Source organism: Anabas testudineus, chromosome 13, assembly GCF_900324465.2.
Source record: "Anabas testudineus chromosome 13, fAnaTes1.2, whole genome shotgun sequence".
Taxonomy (NCBI): Eukaryota; Metazoa; Chordata; class Actinopteri; order Anabantiformes; family Anabantidae; genus Anabas; species Anabas testudineus.
In genome coordinates, this window is record NC_046622.1 from 1,618,867 (window position 1) to 1,636,470 (window position 17,604).

General features: G+C 41.1%; 1 protein-coding gene across 1 annotated transcript in view; it reads right to left on the reverse strand.

Moving 5' to 3' along the window:
* Nucleotides 1–17,604, reverse strand: part of si:cabz01090165.1 (LRR and FN3 domain-containing protein) — a 181,429-nt gene that overhangs the window by 95,402 nt on the left and 68,423 nt on the right. The window contains exon 3 of the mRNA XM_026376628.1: nucleotides 15,724–15,919. The gene's annotated coding sequence lies outside the window, so the exon portion shown is untranslated. The remainder of the gene's footprint in view (nucleotides 1–15,723; nucleotides 15,920–17,604) is intronic.

The window sequence follows — 17,604 nt, forward strand, 5'->3', positions numbered from 1 at the left end:
ATAGTAATTAAAGGCACAACATGTTGGCGTACTGGTGATATGCATCAGCTGTTGTTCTGATGTGCGTGTCTGTTGCCATATACAGAGAGGCAAGCTAGCTCAGATATATCTTATATCTTCAATCAACTCGTGCGCTTGGTAACTGTGAGCGCCAATGGATAAATCAAACTCTTACTTGGGGAATAGTAACATCAAAGAAGAAACACAATGAACTTGGTGTAAAAGTTTTCTAGCATGTGAATAACAGCCACGCAATGATGCAAAATAGAAATAACGGAGCTCAAATGTACGAAGACTATAGTGACAAGCAAAGGTAACAGACATTTGTGATAAAACTTAAATAAAAAGAAAAATAGCAACACCTAAACACAACTAAAGTGTTAGAAAGTAAGAAATATTTCTATTTTGTGACTTATTTCTGCATAAAGCTCATTCTTTTGCAATTTTTATTACAGCTTGAGAACAAACTGTCTGGCCTTATTAGCTAATTGCATGATGTAGGTGTAGCTGGGATATTCAAATAAGTCTTATACAACCAGTCACCACAAATTGTTGAATTTTAATCAACATTTAATTAACAGAATAAATGGAACATCTGGTGAAATTATTAAAACAGTATAAACAACAATTAATTAATAACATTTCCAAGAAAAGTGTAGTATTTTGTTGACAGTGGACAGGTTCAGATAATATTACAGCAAGACCAGCAACTGTGTACGAAAAACCCAACAGGATAAATCCTAACATCCAGCTCACAGCCAGTACCTGTTCACACCGATACGGAACAGGAAGTCCTGTTGAACCTTAGGGCAGAGTTACGGGTAGGAAGTTGATAAGTGGTGTATTGTGGGAAACCGAGTACATGTGGAGGCACGTGAAGCTCCTATAATAACAAACAAGTGTGTAGTAACTTTGAACAAGTATCTTTTTAGCACTTAAATTGGAGAATCTGTAGAAACTTGCAGCTTCTGACAACTACAGTAAGGCCTCTGCTGATTGAGCCAGTGACGGAAGCTAAATAAGACAAATGTGTTTTCATTACTTGTTGTTTGTTAAACTACCTTTAAATGTACTGATCTCAATGTGTGTATGTAATAAATGTAAAGTACTTTTTCTGTTTGTGTGTAACCTGGCTTTACCAGTGTTTGTTGTTTCATGTCTCCTTTCTTTGATAGTAATTTTACTCTGTGTTGATTTAATTGATAAATAAATCAAGCCAGTTTTCCACAGCTCCGTGATTTGTGCATCCACAAAGAAAATAGAAATGCTGCACTGGAATGATTTTTAGTGCTTATTTCTAGTTTAGAGCTAATGATTTTCATGGTGAGGAGGTACAGAGAGCAACCAAACAGCACTGCCTGGTGTAACAGAGGGATGTTTGTAGGCAGGGGTGATGGAGATCAGGGTGGGCGTGAAGGGGGAGACAGGACAGAGAAAAGAGAGCGAGAGAGCGAGAGATACTTGGCAGGCAGAGCGAAACACTTTGACACCTCGTCACACTCGGCCCCGAGACACTGGCACATCACAGCTTGTGTGTGTGTGAGAGAGAGATGAGGCCGTTCCCACCTGCAGGCAAATCTACTGTAGATCAACAGATGGCACCAGCTCAATGTGTGTTTGCACACGTGCACCCATGTCCACATGCATGTTGAGCGTGGATTTGTGTGTGTGTTAGAATATGGGGCTGTTCTGACTCTAAAAAATTAAAACCACTCACAGCTGCAATGAAAAACGTCAGTAACGAAAAATAAGACACAGCACTGACACTGAGATTAGGATGTAAAACAAACAAATAAACAAAAAACCCACTTCAGTTTTGATTCATCTCTGCGTAATTTTGTCTACAGCTTTCTTTTACCAAAGGCTCCTCCAGAGGCTTGGCTACTGCACCCTGCTACAACTCTTTAATTAATAAACTATATGAGTATCATTAATAACAGTTATGGCAATGACACAGCTTCTTTGCTTCATTAGAAGGAGATGATTGTTTTTATGATTACTGATATTTTATAAAATCAAATGAAACACAAAATAGAAAAACTGTTGCATGAATTTCTATTATTCACAACTATGTCATATTTTTCCTTTATCACAACCAAATGATCTCTGGTGACTGTTGAAAACCAAAACTGGTAAAATAATGTCTTTTTCCAGACAGAGATCCTGAGCAGAGCTGCTAGAGCTTTAGCACACCCACACATTACAGGATGGTAGTAAAACAAATGGAAAGTAACTTATATTACAGGGATTATTAAGTCTGGGTTGACAGTCTGATTGCCCACAATATGCTGGAGGTCTTCAGGCGTATTCATGCAGGATTAATGTCATATTACTGAAGGACTCTGGGTTGCTACTAGTCTTGATTTAGTTTGTGTCTGTCATAATTGTAATTTTTACGTGTGAACAGTCTTGCATGATTGCATTTTAATCACAGTGAAGCTACTGCTTTGACAAAACTCATAGCACAGGAAAGAATAAATAAATGCAACAGCTTGATTACCAGGCGTCGCTGCAGCTTCCCCTTTGCTCTGCAGAGTTTGTCTAATTCTTCAAACTGAGTTGTGTTCTGCGCTCTCACCCTTCAAACTAGCAAAGTTTCTAAACTTCCCTAGTGATGCCTTTGGCTCCTCCTGAAAGTCATGTGACCGTTACCTTGTAGGTCACAGCAGGGGATCTGGAACGGGCTGAATGGTTTTAGTTCAGTGCTGAGCAGTAAGAACAGAGAAGACGTTTCTCTCTCATAGTCACGGTGCAGGACTGTTGATTTGATTTGATGATGACCACCCTGCAAGTGAGGAATCCTCATTCAACTCCTCCAATGAAATGTCTACAACGTCCTCGGCTCAGCCAATAAGCTCCATTTGTCTTCTGTCAGATAAGATGTTAAAGAAAGGGGGTGGGGTGGTGAGTGTGTGTTTGTGTGTGTGTGTGTGTGTGTGTGTGTGTGTGTGTGTGTGGGGGGGGGGGGGTCCACTTTGAGCTGCTAGAAGCTGAGTGAGAGCTCTAATGAATCACCAGGGAATTATGGGCCTTTTTCTAACTATTTCTAAGACTGGTTGGTTGGCCAAAGACGAACGCACCAGTGAAAACACACAAGCACACACACACACACACACACACACACACACACACACACACACACACACACGCACACGCACACGCACACGCACACGCACACACACACACACACACACACACACACGCACACACACACACACACTTGCTGGATGCATAAATACAGTTTCTACACTCAGGCTGCTAGTAATTAATCTGAGTTCCTGTTTTTTAGACAATATAAACACATTGACTGAAGTTTCACTAATGTAAACTCTTTATGAACTATACAACCAATTAAAATTCCTTTGGACGGTTCCAGTGTCCCTTAAAAATGGAGGCGGCTGATCTTTGAATCAGCTGTGTTCATAATAATTACAATAATCAATACTTTATGGTTCTGCTGCTTGTTCTGGTCGGCCGTTTCCTGCAGTGTGTATATTTCCATCAGTTGTATGGTGTGTTCTGGTTTCTGTAGCATGTTATGTTTAAAGCTTCACTGTAAAACTATCCTATAACACTGAGCTTCACTGCAGAGCAGCCGTCCTTCAGACACCTGCAGCTCTGTAGTTTTTGTTTTAACTTCCTCTGTGCTGTTCAAAACACAAAAGTATAATTTACTCATAATTCATTTAACTTTATTGGAACTGTCACGACACAAATTCAAGCTGGGCTCAGTGCCGCAGCTCCTCATCGCAGCCAACTGACTGACCCGTACAGTAGAGCAGAGCAGAAAGTTCAGGTCGAGTGGACGGGTCAATTAAAACGTATGAGTTGGTTTGTTCTACACGATTAATGAAAGTCACATAGCGTCTGGAGGACGCTGAGTTTTAGAGGACTCTCAGTACACAGGGAGTAAACTGTCCCCAAAGATGTAAACAAACTTTTATTTAGCTCAGAGAGTTGAGAGTCTGTTCTTAACAGAGAACTGACAGCAGTGGCTGTTTGTCCACATACTGAAAACCACTAGTTTTCCTGACTAGATGCCTTCATCGACAATCACTGGTAAAAGTGGACATTTGTATAGTAGCATCATAAAACCTCAACCTCAAGGCAGTAATGAAAATATAAATTGGAAAACAGCTGCTGGAGAACGTGAGAGAGGACGGCAGCAGGTGAGAGAGGAGTGGGCTACCACATCATCAACTTATAAATTCAGCTGGACAGAAGTGGTGGGATGTTGTAATCAGCATCACAAGATAACATCAGCAAAAGCTAATTCTCATATCACATCCTCCTCTCCGTAAATCAACATGCAAAGAGAGAGAGACAGAGAGTGGGTGAAAGGTATGAAATGATAAATTATGAGTGACAGAAAGGGTGGGATGTTGCAATCGGCATCAAACCGGCATCAGCTCCATCTTCTCCTCATATCACATCTTCCTCTTGGTAAATAAACAAATAAGCAAGAGAGATGGATGGAGCAGCAGAGAATTGGACAAAATGATGAATAGTGACTGTCAGAAGTGGTGGGAAGCTGCAATCAGAGATCACATCGACAACAGCACTGCTCATGTTGCATCTTCAACTAAAATGAAGAAGAAGGGGACGTGGGGGCTGACAGACGGGTGGTAGATGGATAGATGAGGTGGAGATGGAGAGGTGGGGGTGCATGTATCATCAAATGCTTCTAAATTTGGAGCGATGCACGCGGCGTGACTGCTCTCATGTAACATTCACACAGTGGGCTGGTTAGTGTCAGTAGTGCTGTCACAGCTCTGACCTGCAAACATCATACATCAGCTGAGACGGTGAGACGCCGTCTTGTGTTCGCTGCCACTGTTTTGCTCTCAGCAGGCTACATGGTGTCACTCTGGATCGGACCACCGGATGGCACCAACGGAATGATTTGTCTCATTTTACAGACAGTGGCTTTAACTTAATGTATCTGAAAAGTTAGTTTCTTCTGCTATTATTGACCTACTTTGTTATTTTGAATTTACCATTAGGCTCGTTCTAATGAATTAGAAATGATTACTGAAGCCTGTTGTTTACTTAAGCTCATTATAGCACCAAGCCGGAGCGGAACCTATCCACTGTAGTCTGTCTTTGGTTATTTTGGGACTACGTGCAGAAATAAGCTGTTCCGCTAACCTTGGCATATTTACAAAAACAATTACATCAAAATAATACATTTAAACATTTACTTGTAAAAGTGAATGATCTCAGGATATAATGAGAGCTGTGTTTACAGATCTGATTGAAGAAGGAGCGACAAAGAGTCACTTTTGGCCCAAATCATCAAGAAAAGAGATTAAATGAACAACAACAACATCTGAATCCTAAATAAGAAAAAATGTTTTTCACAACCAGACAAAATGCAGTTTCCCTGCTTCAGCTCTGCTTCCTACTTTCTGCTGAGACTCTATTCACATGTGAGTCTGAGATAATTCCATAGATACGGCTGGGGTCAGTGAGGATGTCCTCTACAAAAAAGAAAAAGCTGGGCTAAGTCTTGTGTGAGATTAGAATGATACACAGCTGTTTGTTAATTCCAGCTGTTGCAGCTGTGCTCTGTGCCGCAGACTCATTTGGTTTTTGGGTGATTCCTGTTTTCTTTTCAAGATGCTACAGTCTGTAAATTCTTGTATGTACCAAATACCAGATAAAGATACCAGGTTCTGGGTTCTCCTAAATGCTTCTCCAATACGCTAGAATTGATAGGACACCTGACACCCTGGGCAGGTTCATCACTAAATAAAAATACACAGATTTAAAAATAAGCTGTCTGTTTCCTTATGTAAACAGGTCACCTGATCACTGCAGTCTGGAGCTCAGAAAAAGCCTTTGATTATACGTTGCACTGGATTCCCTCTATTTTCTGTAGTATACAGAATCTTTTATGTTTTGGAAGCTTTTGTACACACAACAACTGGAACACACACACAACTCATTTTCACAGACTTTCCACCACAGGAAAATGGAAGTTCCCAGCGGACTACCCAGAGTGCATCAGTACATTCAGCTCAGCACTCCCCAGACAGTGTTGAGCTCTGATAGGTCCCAGAGGATTACACACTGCAGCGGTTTTAACCAATAAGAGCAGGCCATTAGCTGAGATGGAGTAAACACACGTATAATGAAGAGCAGAGAAAAATGAACTGCTGTTGCTCCTGAGATGTGAGACTTACAGCACTTGCTGAAGTATCATATTTCCTCCCCAGCAACACCAACCTATAATAAACCTGACTCCAGGAGAACACTTTGGGAAGTACAGTGGGAGCTACTGTGGAGCTACTGGCTTTTCCCTGAAGTCACCTCTGGTACTGGTATTCAGCGGTGTCATACGCGTCTGCACCTAGTAGAGGAGCTAATTCATGAAATGCTACAATATATGATGGTTTAAGTTGGAGGACTTGTTGTTGTGGTGATATATAAGCTTAAAAAAAGGCTGGGTCTTATCAGCTCCCTCCCTGCTGCTTGTAGTTAAGCTCTATGAGCGAGAGGGTGAGGATGAGGATGAGGAAGGACAGACAGAAGAAAGACAGATAATGAAAGAAAAGAAAGTATGTTTGGCAGCACTAGCTTTTCTCCCATGGTGTGTGGCAGCCATCTTAAGTCTTTATCTTCCCTTAAATGCTAAGTGACCTTCACAGCTTCAATAGAAACCAACACAACACTACACCACGCCTCTCGTTTTCTGTCTGTCCCTGCACAGAGCCATTACACTAAAGTAAGGTACCACAGCTTAACTGAGTGACGTAGAATAGTTTGGGATGAATGAGCACACAAAGTGATCAAAATAAAATGAATCTTAATCTGAAACCAAATCTGGTTGTGTATTATCTTGGATAGGGCTAGTTAGATGTGAGGACTGGAAAGTGAATGTCTTTCTTTCGTACGTTCACACAATCATTAGTCAATAGTACAAGTCCATAACATTCACAGATGCAGTTACAGTAAATCAGCAAAGTTCCCACCTGATCATTTTTTACCTTTGCGTGTGAATCCAGCAGCGAATTGGAAATAATCAACAGTATACCAAACTTTTTATTAAGTCCCAGTTGGTGAGCTGTAACCAAACATGATGCACCCCGTTAATGAGGTGTATGAAGGATGAAGACATGTATGACAAAGAAAATGTGTTTAGATTCTCAATGCAAATTTACACTTTAGCGGATCCATGTTTTCCGTAGACTGGTAATCCTCACAATACACCCAAGTCAGTCAGTCATGTAACAAACCACCCAGTCAACACAGTGTGAAATCCAGACAGACTGAGTGCTGCAGCAACAGAGTCAGCTCACCATTCACTGTATCTCAGTGTCGGCCTCGGTGCCAAGACTCTGGATGTTCATCCATAACTCTGAGTGTCTGTGTGTGTCTGAGCCTGTCTGAGCTTATGTGCTGTTAAAGAACCACATCAGACATGTATACTTACCAGAACAGTCAGTGGGGCGTAAACTGAACCAATCTGTTCCAACTGATTAGTGTTGGTCCTGATATTGACTGTTATTAAGTGTCAGGGATCAGACAGATATTTCATTAAGTACTACTGTAACTCATAACTGCCTACTGTACATTAATGTGAGAATGAAAACTATAAAATATATTTCTGTTTGACATCATTGCTATCTTAACATAAGGTTATTAAATATGAACAAATACTCTGCTCTGTGTCTGTCGACTAATTCAACAGACATTTACAATAATTGCAACAATATCATTTTTGCAGTCGCACAGATGGAATCTGCCACTGAAAATAACACTCAGCAGAACACGTCAGGCATGTGGTCCATAGGTAGATGAGGCTGAAGTCTAAAAACAACTTAACCATCATTTTGTGTCCACTGAAGCATAATTCCCCCGTGCCTCCATATATATACACCTCCCTCAGCTGCAGCTGAAAAGCTCCTCAGTCATGTACAACATGAGCTCAGTGTTTCAGAGTCAGCAGAACGACGACACGAGATTTGCTTCATAATCAGCTCTAATTAAACGGTTTATTACGAGCTTAGAGCTCAAATCAGACTAAAATCTTTCTATCAGAAGCTGTGTCAAACACTACAGATGTTGTTGGGCTGTGTTTATAGAACTGACTGAACATATCTGAACCACATTGCTCAGATTCTGACAGTGCAGCTTCCAGGTGAGATAGCATGTTGTTGTGTGAATGTGATCAGTGTGTTCCTTCAATAGAGGGGGGGCCTCTCAGTGGAAGTACCCTGAAGACATAAAGGCAAAAGAAAGTTGTTCTGCTGTCATCACATTAACCCAATTTCATGCTAAAGTGTTTTTCTGCATCTATTCTCAACAGAGTTTAAAATATTGAGCAATAACAATTTTGTTCTGCCCACAGGCACAAAGAGAGAAACCTGTTCCTGCAAGTTTAGCAATGTCACACATCCTGTGGATCTAGGGCACTTACTCAGTGGGATACTGTATGTGGGCTTCAGCTGAGGATGCAGAACATTCCTGGTTCAAGCCCTGTCTCTGTCACCAGGTGTGAAGAAGAGAAGCTACTCACTGCATCCGTTAGGGCTAAATAACCTGTTACCAACTGAAACAGAATCCTCCGTGCAGTAATGATCCAATCGGAGCCTCTTACCTGTTTGCTAGGTTAAATCCAGATGGTGACTTTTTTTGGACGTGCATTGTAATTTGTACTTTCTTTCCTTTTCAAGGTGACTTAGAGTATTTCATTTCCCTGCTGTGTCCGGTGTATCCCCCCCCCCCCCTTGACAAATGAAAAAAAAATTACAAACTCACACTCTGTGCACCTCTGCACCAGGCAGCCTCTTCAGTGTCATCATTAAACCGCAGGAGCTGCCGTCATCAGCACGAAGCTGAATGAAAGTAATTAAGCTGTCCAACAGTATTTTCTGTGATCACTGTGGAAATCAAATCCCACCATGGCAAATTACGCCTGTCATTGTATGTGCAATAAAGCATAATGTGACTATGGGCTCATATTCGCTGAGTTATATTACTAATGTTCAGCAGTACATGAGTAGAGTTATGCTGTCTGCAGGACAATAGTTAGAGGAGTCCTCTCAGTCATAAAGAACCATCACATCAAGGAACGAATGAAGGAGTGAAACAAAACCGAGGTTCAGGGAAGAATAGAGGAAATATTTCACTGCAGCTTAGTAACAAGTTCCAGAAACATGTCAACGATCTCTCAATAGAAAATAGGTATTTACTTTTATACTTTCAGTTTCTGCATGTTCAGGTTACCCTGTCCCATCACCACAGTTTAAGGGCTGCGAGTGCTAAACTTCCAACCAGTTCTTTATGTTTCGAAGGCTAACAGAGGATAACGTCAGCCAGTTAGCGTCTATTATGGCTCTATCAATCACATTTTAGTAAAGCAAACATGAAGAACTAATTCAAAAAAGAAACCAGCTCTCAAATTGTAGTAGTGAAAAGGGGAATCTGCTGAGTTACAGTAAGAGCCAGTTACATCGAGGGCTGTGGGTGAGATTATCGTGACCAACAAGAAACAATTGTCAATGCTGCAGTAATGTTCGCTTGTAAAAAAACAAAATGGTTTCCAGGTTGGACCACCTTGGAACCAGCACTGTACTGTGTGTGATGGAATAAAGGAGTAAATGTTCAAATCAGTTACAAACTCTTTAACCTGTGTTAATCCAAGTTGATTGATCCAGTGATTTTACGAGCCCTGTCTGACCTGCTGCCTTCATACTGTAGCCTGCAGGCATTTCATGTACTGAAGAAGAAACGTCCATAAAACTATAAAGCAGCTGTGCACAGGAGCTGCTCTGACAATCCCACACATTCATTTAGAGATCAATACTTCATTGATCATGTTTGCATTAAGTTTTGATGCAGTCTTTAACACATCTACTGGTTGGAAAGTGTTTAATTCAGAATGGTCTACTTACATTTCAACCATTTGTTCCCTATTTCTGCTTTGCTCTAATAAAATCAGCCAAGATACAACAGACTGATACTATTCTAGAAACCGATGTGATTCGTTCATTCATTACAATGAGCTTCCCACTCCAGTCAACACTAGCTCAGATCTCATTGGATACAAGTAAAACATGGTATTCCATCCTTTCAACAGTGGGGTATAACATTACCATTAAACACATCCACCGATCTGCCTCACACAGACCTACTGGGTCTCCTCAGGGGGGCATTAACACACAAAAGGAAAGCCAAGCGGCAGATCAGGCTGCTGTTATTGCCACACAGTCGGGCCTCTAGAATTCATTTCACCAAAGATGAAGAATGAAAAATTGCCCTGACATTTACAGCACAAGTCGTGCTACAGCAGAGTCGACAAACAGCGGGACAGAGCTACAAGAATCTGTTGAGATTTTTGTCATTATTAAGTTATCCTTGCTAATTTAGTAGATTAAGGCTGAAATCCCACATTAGAGCTCATTTCACAGAGGTTTGCTCGCCGCATACAGATGCAGCGATGCTCACTTGACTGCAACTTTGTGCTTGAGAAGTGAATTTGATGAGAAGATGGCTAAATGCTGTGAGTCAGAGGGCCACACAGCCTGAATGGCATATTATATGCTGTTGCAAGAAAAAGTAATGACACTGGCTGCAAATTTGTAATTGTCTGCATAAATTGGACATGAAATGTGATCTGATCTTCATCAAAGTCACAAAATATCAACAAACATAATAGTCAGAGTTAGCAAACCTGGAGTCCAATCAATGAAACAGGAATGCAGGTGTGGTTTAGAGCTGCACTGACTTATAAAACACTTAAACAGTGTCAGCATGCTATTCACAAGCTGTGAGTCATGTCTCAAAAAAAAGAGATCTCAAAGACCTACAGTCCAGAGTTGGTGGTTTCTATGATTCTGGAAAGGGTCAACGAGTACTCTCAAAGCATCTTAAACAAACTATGTATACATAGGTGATTGGGTGTCTCTCCACAGAAGCAGATACAGTACATACATGCAGAAATCATTCAAGTGCAACAGCACGTGCATTTAAGACTAAACGTGAGAGCAACGGGGAAGAACATGCAACACTACATATGCAGATAACGTGTATGAACATGAAAACGCCATCTGAATAGTGAATCTCAGTCGAAGCTGAAACTGGGACAACAACACTGATGGGAAAATGGGTTAATTGTTGTTTTGTACTCGCATGAAAGTATGATCTTGGGGATGAGAAAAAAAAAGTGATCCTATAATTTCAGCGAATGCGTTTTACACATATTTAATCTCCTCTCCACACACAGGTCAAACCCTCTATCCACTTTCATCACAGATAATAATAAAGCTCAACAGCTGAGTTGTTCACAGTGAAAAATGTGTGTGTGTATTTCTTGACTATGGTATTTGACATTTCACTCCATCATGTTGCTCACTCATGGAGGTTGAAGTGGTCATTTAGTTGATGAAAAATACAGCCTGAAGACCCTTGATTTGATTGGTTGTCCATGTCATGCATAGCTCAGGGACACAACTACACACACACATTACTGCAACAGCCACACAATCATTCAAACTACTGTTAACTGGGTTATAAATATGCATGTGTGTTTGTAGAAGCCTGTGCACAGCTGCCAATTAAATGATAAAGAAATGCCAAGAAAATAATTTCACTAAAAGAGACAGACATACAATCTCACAGACACACAGACACACACACACACACAAATGTGTATTAAGAAACATAATCACTTTGGGCACTAACACACATTTGGAAATGACTTTCTTTAATGAGAGATAAGAAAACATTAACCACTTTGAGAAACTTCACTCTGAATGAAACTTAAAACAAAAGGTGGCTGTCAGAGTTTGTCATGAAACCCAGAAGCAAACAGTCCTCTGGTCAACAATTTAAATAACAGGGATGCAAACAGAGGTGATCTACTATCTCAACACCTGCTTGCACTCTGGACACACATGAACTACCTGGGAATGAATTCAGGGAAAATATAGGACACCAACATAATGTTAAGTTATCATCTCCTAAAAGTGCTTAAGCTGCAAAAGGTGACTGAAGCACACAGGCTGCTGACAGATAACTAAAGGAATCTTTCATCAATGAGGGTAGAATTAAAACTCCACCCCTTTACTCACCAATTCACCTGTGCCTACAGGAGGGGAGATACAGGGAGGAGTGGAGTAAAAGTGAGAGAAGAAGAGTGGGGACTTTGTGAGACACTTAATTCGCTCCTCCATCATTAAAACTGGATGTGTGTAATTGCTGAAGAAGCACTACTAAAACTGACATACTGTGGCCTTTTTCGACAATACAAGACGTAGCTGAAGTTTTTATGCACAGCCAGCAGAATATATGCAGCAAGTGTATTGAAGTTGCTGACATTAATAAAATGACAAGCTAGAAAAAAAGGGAAATCTAATGTTAACGGCGCTGACGTTGACAATTCGAGCTTATAGGTGCAGGTTTAATACGTAGAAACAAAGGTTTGGTTATTGCACTTATAGATTCAGTACGATCAAGATAGCTTTATAATAAAAACCTCATACTTGACTTAGATTCACGTTCAACCACTAGAGCTTTGAATGCTCTGGACATGAGAGTAAAAATGAGGCTAAAAGATGAAGCTAATCGTTTCCCCCTTTCCCATTGTACCTCTCCACTAAAGTGTTTCTACTGCTCTGCTCCTCAGGTAGTGAATGAACACAGGAGAAACAGTGGCCAACACGGTGTACTGTAATAGCCCTGTCTGCTCCACTGCTCTGTCCAGATCAGTAAAGTTATAAAGCGACACGAAGAGGGAGCCAGTGAGGCTGAGCAACCTGCCAGCAGCCGGCCGTGTCCTCGGTCCCTTGGCAGAGTCCACCACTTCTGTCAGAGCGGTAATATGTCTGTCGACCTTGAGTTTACACCGAAAGAAACAGAGAGGAATGCACAACAAGCTACCCGCTTTCCAAAGGTGTTTTCAAAGTTACCAGCAGCAATATTATGTTTACATCTACATGTATATTTGTGGTATTCAGAGGTAACTCAGAATTCATTCTTTTGACCAAACTAGTCCCATTTTCCAGAGTCCTGCTTGTTTACAGCACATCTGACTTCTGGACAAACGTCTATACCTTTATCTTCTAATCAGATAATTCTCTAATTAATTGATTTTAGTTCAAACCCAATATCTCACAGTGTTTTGCTGTTTTACCACCAAACATTTATACCATTCACATTTGTGGAAACCACTTCAGTTTCATTTTAACTTTCACCACAAACCTTAGAATTCCTGAAAAAGCACGACCTGCAGGTCAGAATATTTAGTACCATGTTCCTCAATATGCAGGTATTGTAGAATTACTGAGCTCCTGATCAGGTAAATGTAAGACACTGTAAATGCATTTTATAGTTGTATATTGGGCTAACAGCTTTAGCAGATTTTCTCCCACAGATGCTAATTAAATTCTAGACTGGAAAGTTATTATGACACTCCAGTCACATGTAGTGAAACCATTCGTCCATACTAATAGTTATATTCATTACATTCATTAGATGTTTCTCTGTCAAGAATCATTTTACATACAGTAGCTGCAGTGCTGACTTGTTATCATACTCACATATAAGAGAGTATAGCTCAACCAGTGAGACAAAAACAGAAAACACAGCAGACTCACACTACGAAAGAGCAAAAGGAGCTTTGAATTTGAACAGGGATGTGTGGATGTACTTTTTCTTCGTGTGAAAAACAACAACGTGTTTGACGCCCCATAAATACATAATAAAATGTGAACAACATTACCCCATCTTCTGCTGTTATATGTTGTGTGGGAGTTCATCTGACGATGTGAAACCTGAGTACACATTGCTAACCTGTGCACATGAGTAATGAACAGTTTTGCCCCTACAGTAACAGCTTCCAGGTTCCACAACCAGCAGCACAGGATGAGAAACATATTACATTTGGAGGGAGTAGGTCGGTTTTGATGATTGGATTTTAGCTGGTGTTGGTAGATAATGAGGGATTCTGCAATCAGAGGGGTGAATGCACATACAGTTGGATAATGGCTATGTAAAAAAACGTTGTCATTACTGCATGCACTGTGACAGTAATACCAAAGCATCACACCAATGAGAAATGAAGGCAAACTTCAGGCCCAACAGCTCTGCAGGAAACAACATGGAAACTCCGCCACTAATGACTATTTATGAGACCATTTTCGAGTCACACGGCAGAACTCAACGACAGAAACAACAGGGAGGTGGTGAAAGACTTCAGTATTCAGACTGCACTTTCGTTACACTCTGCTCTAAAACTAGAATTTCAAAAACTTCAGAGTTGATATAGCAACAAAGCTGAAATGCTGCCTCTTGTGTTCATTCATTAGAACAAACCCAACACAGCAGCAGCAGTCGTCTCTTCATTCCCTTCTGACTCGTGTCCCAGCCTTCGCTCTCATTATAGGGGCTCTCATCCTGCGTCTGTACTTCTTATTATTCTGCGTGTGACCATTAGGCCTCTTCATCTCATTATTGTAATCCTGATTCAAGGCCCACACCTGCCATTACTGCAAGCACTCTGTCTCATTAGGAAACTCCTGTCACCGCCACAGTGAATGCAGCAGCAGCAAATTAGTTCTGATAGAAAAGTCATCAATGAGACACAGCGTGTCAGCAGAAAAAGATATGACTTTGCGTGTGTGTGTAAAGAAGTGTGTATGTGCATGAATAAAAGAGATTTGTGTGTTGAGTGGTTTTTGTGGGAGAAGTAAAGTAGTGTGTAGGTGCATGTGGGTTAGTTGCTACTAAGGGGCTCATTTGGTGTATGTGTGTGTGTTTGTGTGTGTTATGAGATCTATGGCTACCTAATGGACCTATTTGCTCATTGGAGTCACTTCAAACGACTCAGTCGGAGCAAGAATCTAATGTGGCTATTAAGGCTGCATTAGCTGAAGCCTCTGTCCCACACACAAGCTCGGTCATTGTGAGTCGTTTCAAATGTTTTCTTCTTCTCGTATGAGTTTGTGTAAAAGTGAAAATCCGGTGAAGATTTATGGGTGTTTAACCTTTAAATGCACCTTTTAAATATTATTTTCTGCTTCTGCTGTAAGGACAGAATAAACCAAGGGCAAATAGCATGACTTATCTAGCAGGAGAGCAGACGTGTCAAACTGCGATTCCAGCAGCCAAGGACGTCAGGAGTTGATCATGTTTGACATTGAGTTATAAAAATCCAGCAGGTGTGGCTGTTACAGTGATTTTTATAGTAACCTGAGGGTAAAATGTAGCTCAAAGATCTGATGAGCTGGATGTACAACTCCAACTTACTGTATCATGTCTGTTCCAGTCAAGTGGAGATAAGATGTTTTATATGAGCAGCGTCTCACAGAAGTAAACAGTACAAGTGCACTCATCAGGACACTGGAAACACTTTCCCACACACAAAAGATAAATTGTGCACTTTTAAACATGCATGTAAAACAGAAATGAGATCACAGTAGATGTGTAAATACAACAGTGCAGCTCGGCTTATGCACAGTTTCTGTTGCTTGTCAAAACGCGTAACTCTGCAGTACACTGTAGAAGAATTGGTTCTGATACACACTCTTCACTTCACACCTCCAACATGTTTCAGCTGGACGTACTGTCGATCTACACCAACAGCACTACATTTATTTAAAGTAGCACTTATCTGTGATGTGCTCTTTTTAGGACGAAATTAAATTTACAGCTGATCTGACTAGAATCACGGCAGTATTAGAATTACATTAAATGACACTTATTAACCAATGAGCCTACCTCTTCAACAGGGAGGGGGGTGTCTCCTTCACACAGGGCACAAAGCAGTGCTGGCTGTCATCTGGGTTCACGTGCACATTCTCGTGATGTGCACGCCCACGCAGCTTTCACCACAGGACCCTGAAGACATGCGTTGAAAGTCCTCACAGTTTGTCATGGACTCTATCAGCTGCCCGTCAAAGTCTGCCAAGTTGGCCTGCACAGACAAAGGAGAAGGAGGGAGGGGGGGGGAACGAGGGAGTCAGACGAGTGAGCAGATGCAGAGCAGCCAAATGGCAACTTGGCTGAGGAAATGTTTCTTCAGTCAGCAAAAAGAGAAAGAGGTACTGGTGCTGGTACCTTATCAATGACAATGTGACAGCTCCGAGTTTAAAAAGTAAGTGAGACTGAGCAGAACTGTTGCCTATTAATCAGCCAGTGGCGGCTGCAGCCATTACCCTGCAGCTTCAGACATCTCAACTGATGTCTTACTGAAAAATACAACCTCTGAGAAATGCGATTGTCATTTTGATAAAGAGGCCTGAGACTAGGCAGAGCACCAGCACAAAGCCTGACTTCACAGAGTGATCAGTGCTTCTTCCTGTCGGAGCCTTCTGCCGCTGGGGTTTAGAGGTGGTCTGTGCTAAGACGGTGTTAATCTCAATTTGAACTCGCATTATGTCGCCCAACAAGAAGATCAAACCTTTTTACCTTATTGTTTGTGTGGTATTTGTTAAAATATCCCAACTTTCAAACTGACCACATTTCTCTACTAGTGTTCCCTCACAAACAATCTTTGGCTGGACATGTATTTTATTGATTACATGTGTAAGTGAGTGATTTTCCAGCTTACTGCCTTGAAATCTAACAGCGTAATAAAAATCAGATTATACCAACAGATGGCTCCTGTCTGAACTATTTCTCCAAACTCCATGGATGTGAACACAAAGACAGAAGGAAGCCGAGAAGAAAACCTACTGTAAAGCTGAGTCCTGTTTACAGATGTACTTTTATTTTGTTTATGGAAGCGCAGATGGAAGAAATCTTTCACCAATCAGAGTCTGCTGATTAAACTGTTCTGTTCTCAAATCAACATTTTTGGGGAAGAACACATGCTGAACATTTCAGAGACAACATGATGACATGAGATGAGCACTCGTATTTCTGTGACAGATGTGAAAACACAGAACCAGTGCTTTAACTGTTCTTTACAGATTTAGACATATGCATGTATAACATTTATACATCAGAACACAACTTTTAATGCAAAGTAAAAAGAGCACAAACAGACATCAAGACTGGATCTGTTCACTTGTCACAAGGACTAGTGGAATTCAAGGAACCCTGTTTCCAAACTACTCTCTCCTCCAACAGTAGATTGATGAAGCCCCAACACCCCCCCTGCAGCCCGGCCTCATGCAGCCTGTCCCTGCAGTAATTCTCCCTTGATTGTACACAATTTGCAGGTAAAACCTTGACCTTGTCTGATGGTTGTCAAGAATCTACATGACTGTTTCCTCTGATGGCGAAACACTGGAGGAAATGGAGCTGAGCTGAAAACCTTTGGGAGTAACAACATCACAGACAGATGGTGTGAAGTCTCTTTCACTCGCATCAACTGTTTTACTTGAGTTTTGCCCAAAACCGTCTCTCTCTTCATTCTGACTGGTCTTTTAGTCACACCTCTGCTGTCTTTCCCCACTCCACTAAATAACCGCTCTCTTTCCTTCTCAGTCAGTACGTTTCCAGCCGTTTCATCCCCACTGAGAAACTCAACATTCAGTCTCCCGCAGAGACATATGGGAGATGAGTTTGGCCCACTTCCTAAACTGTGTTGTCACGTTATAAAAAGATCCTTTGAGAGTGAAGTGGAAAAGACTAAATAGGTGACTGCAGAAAATT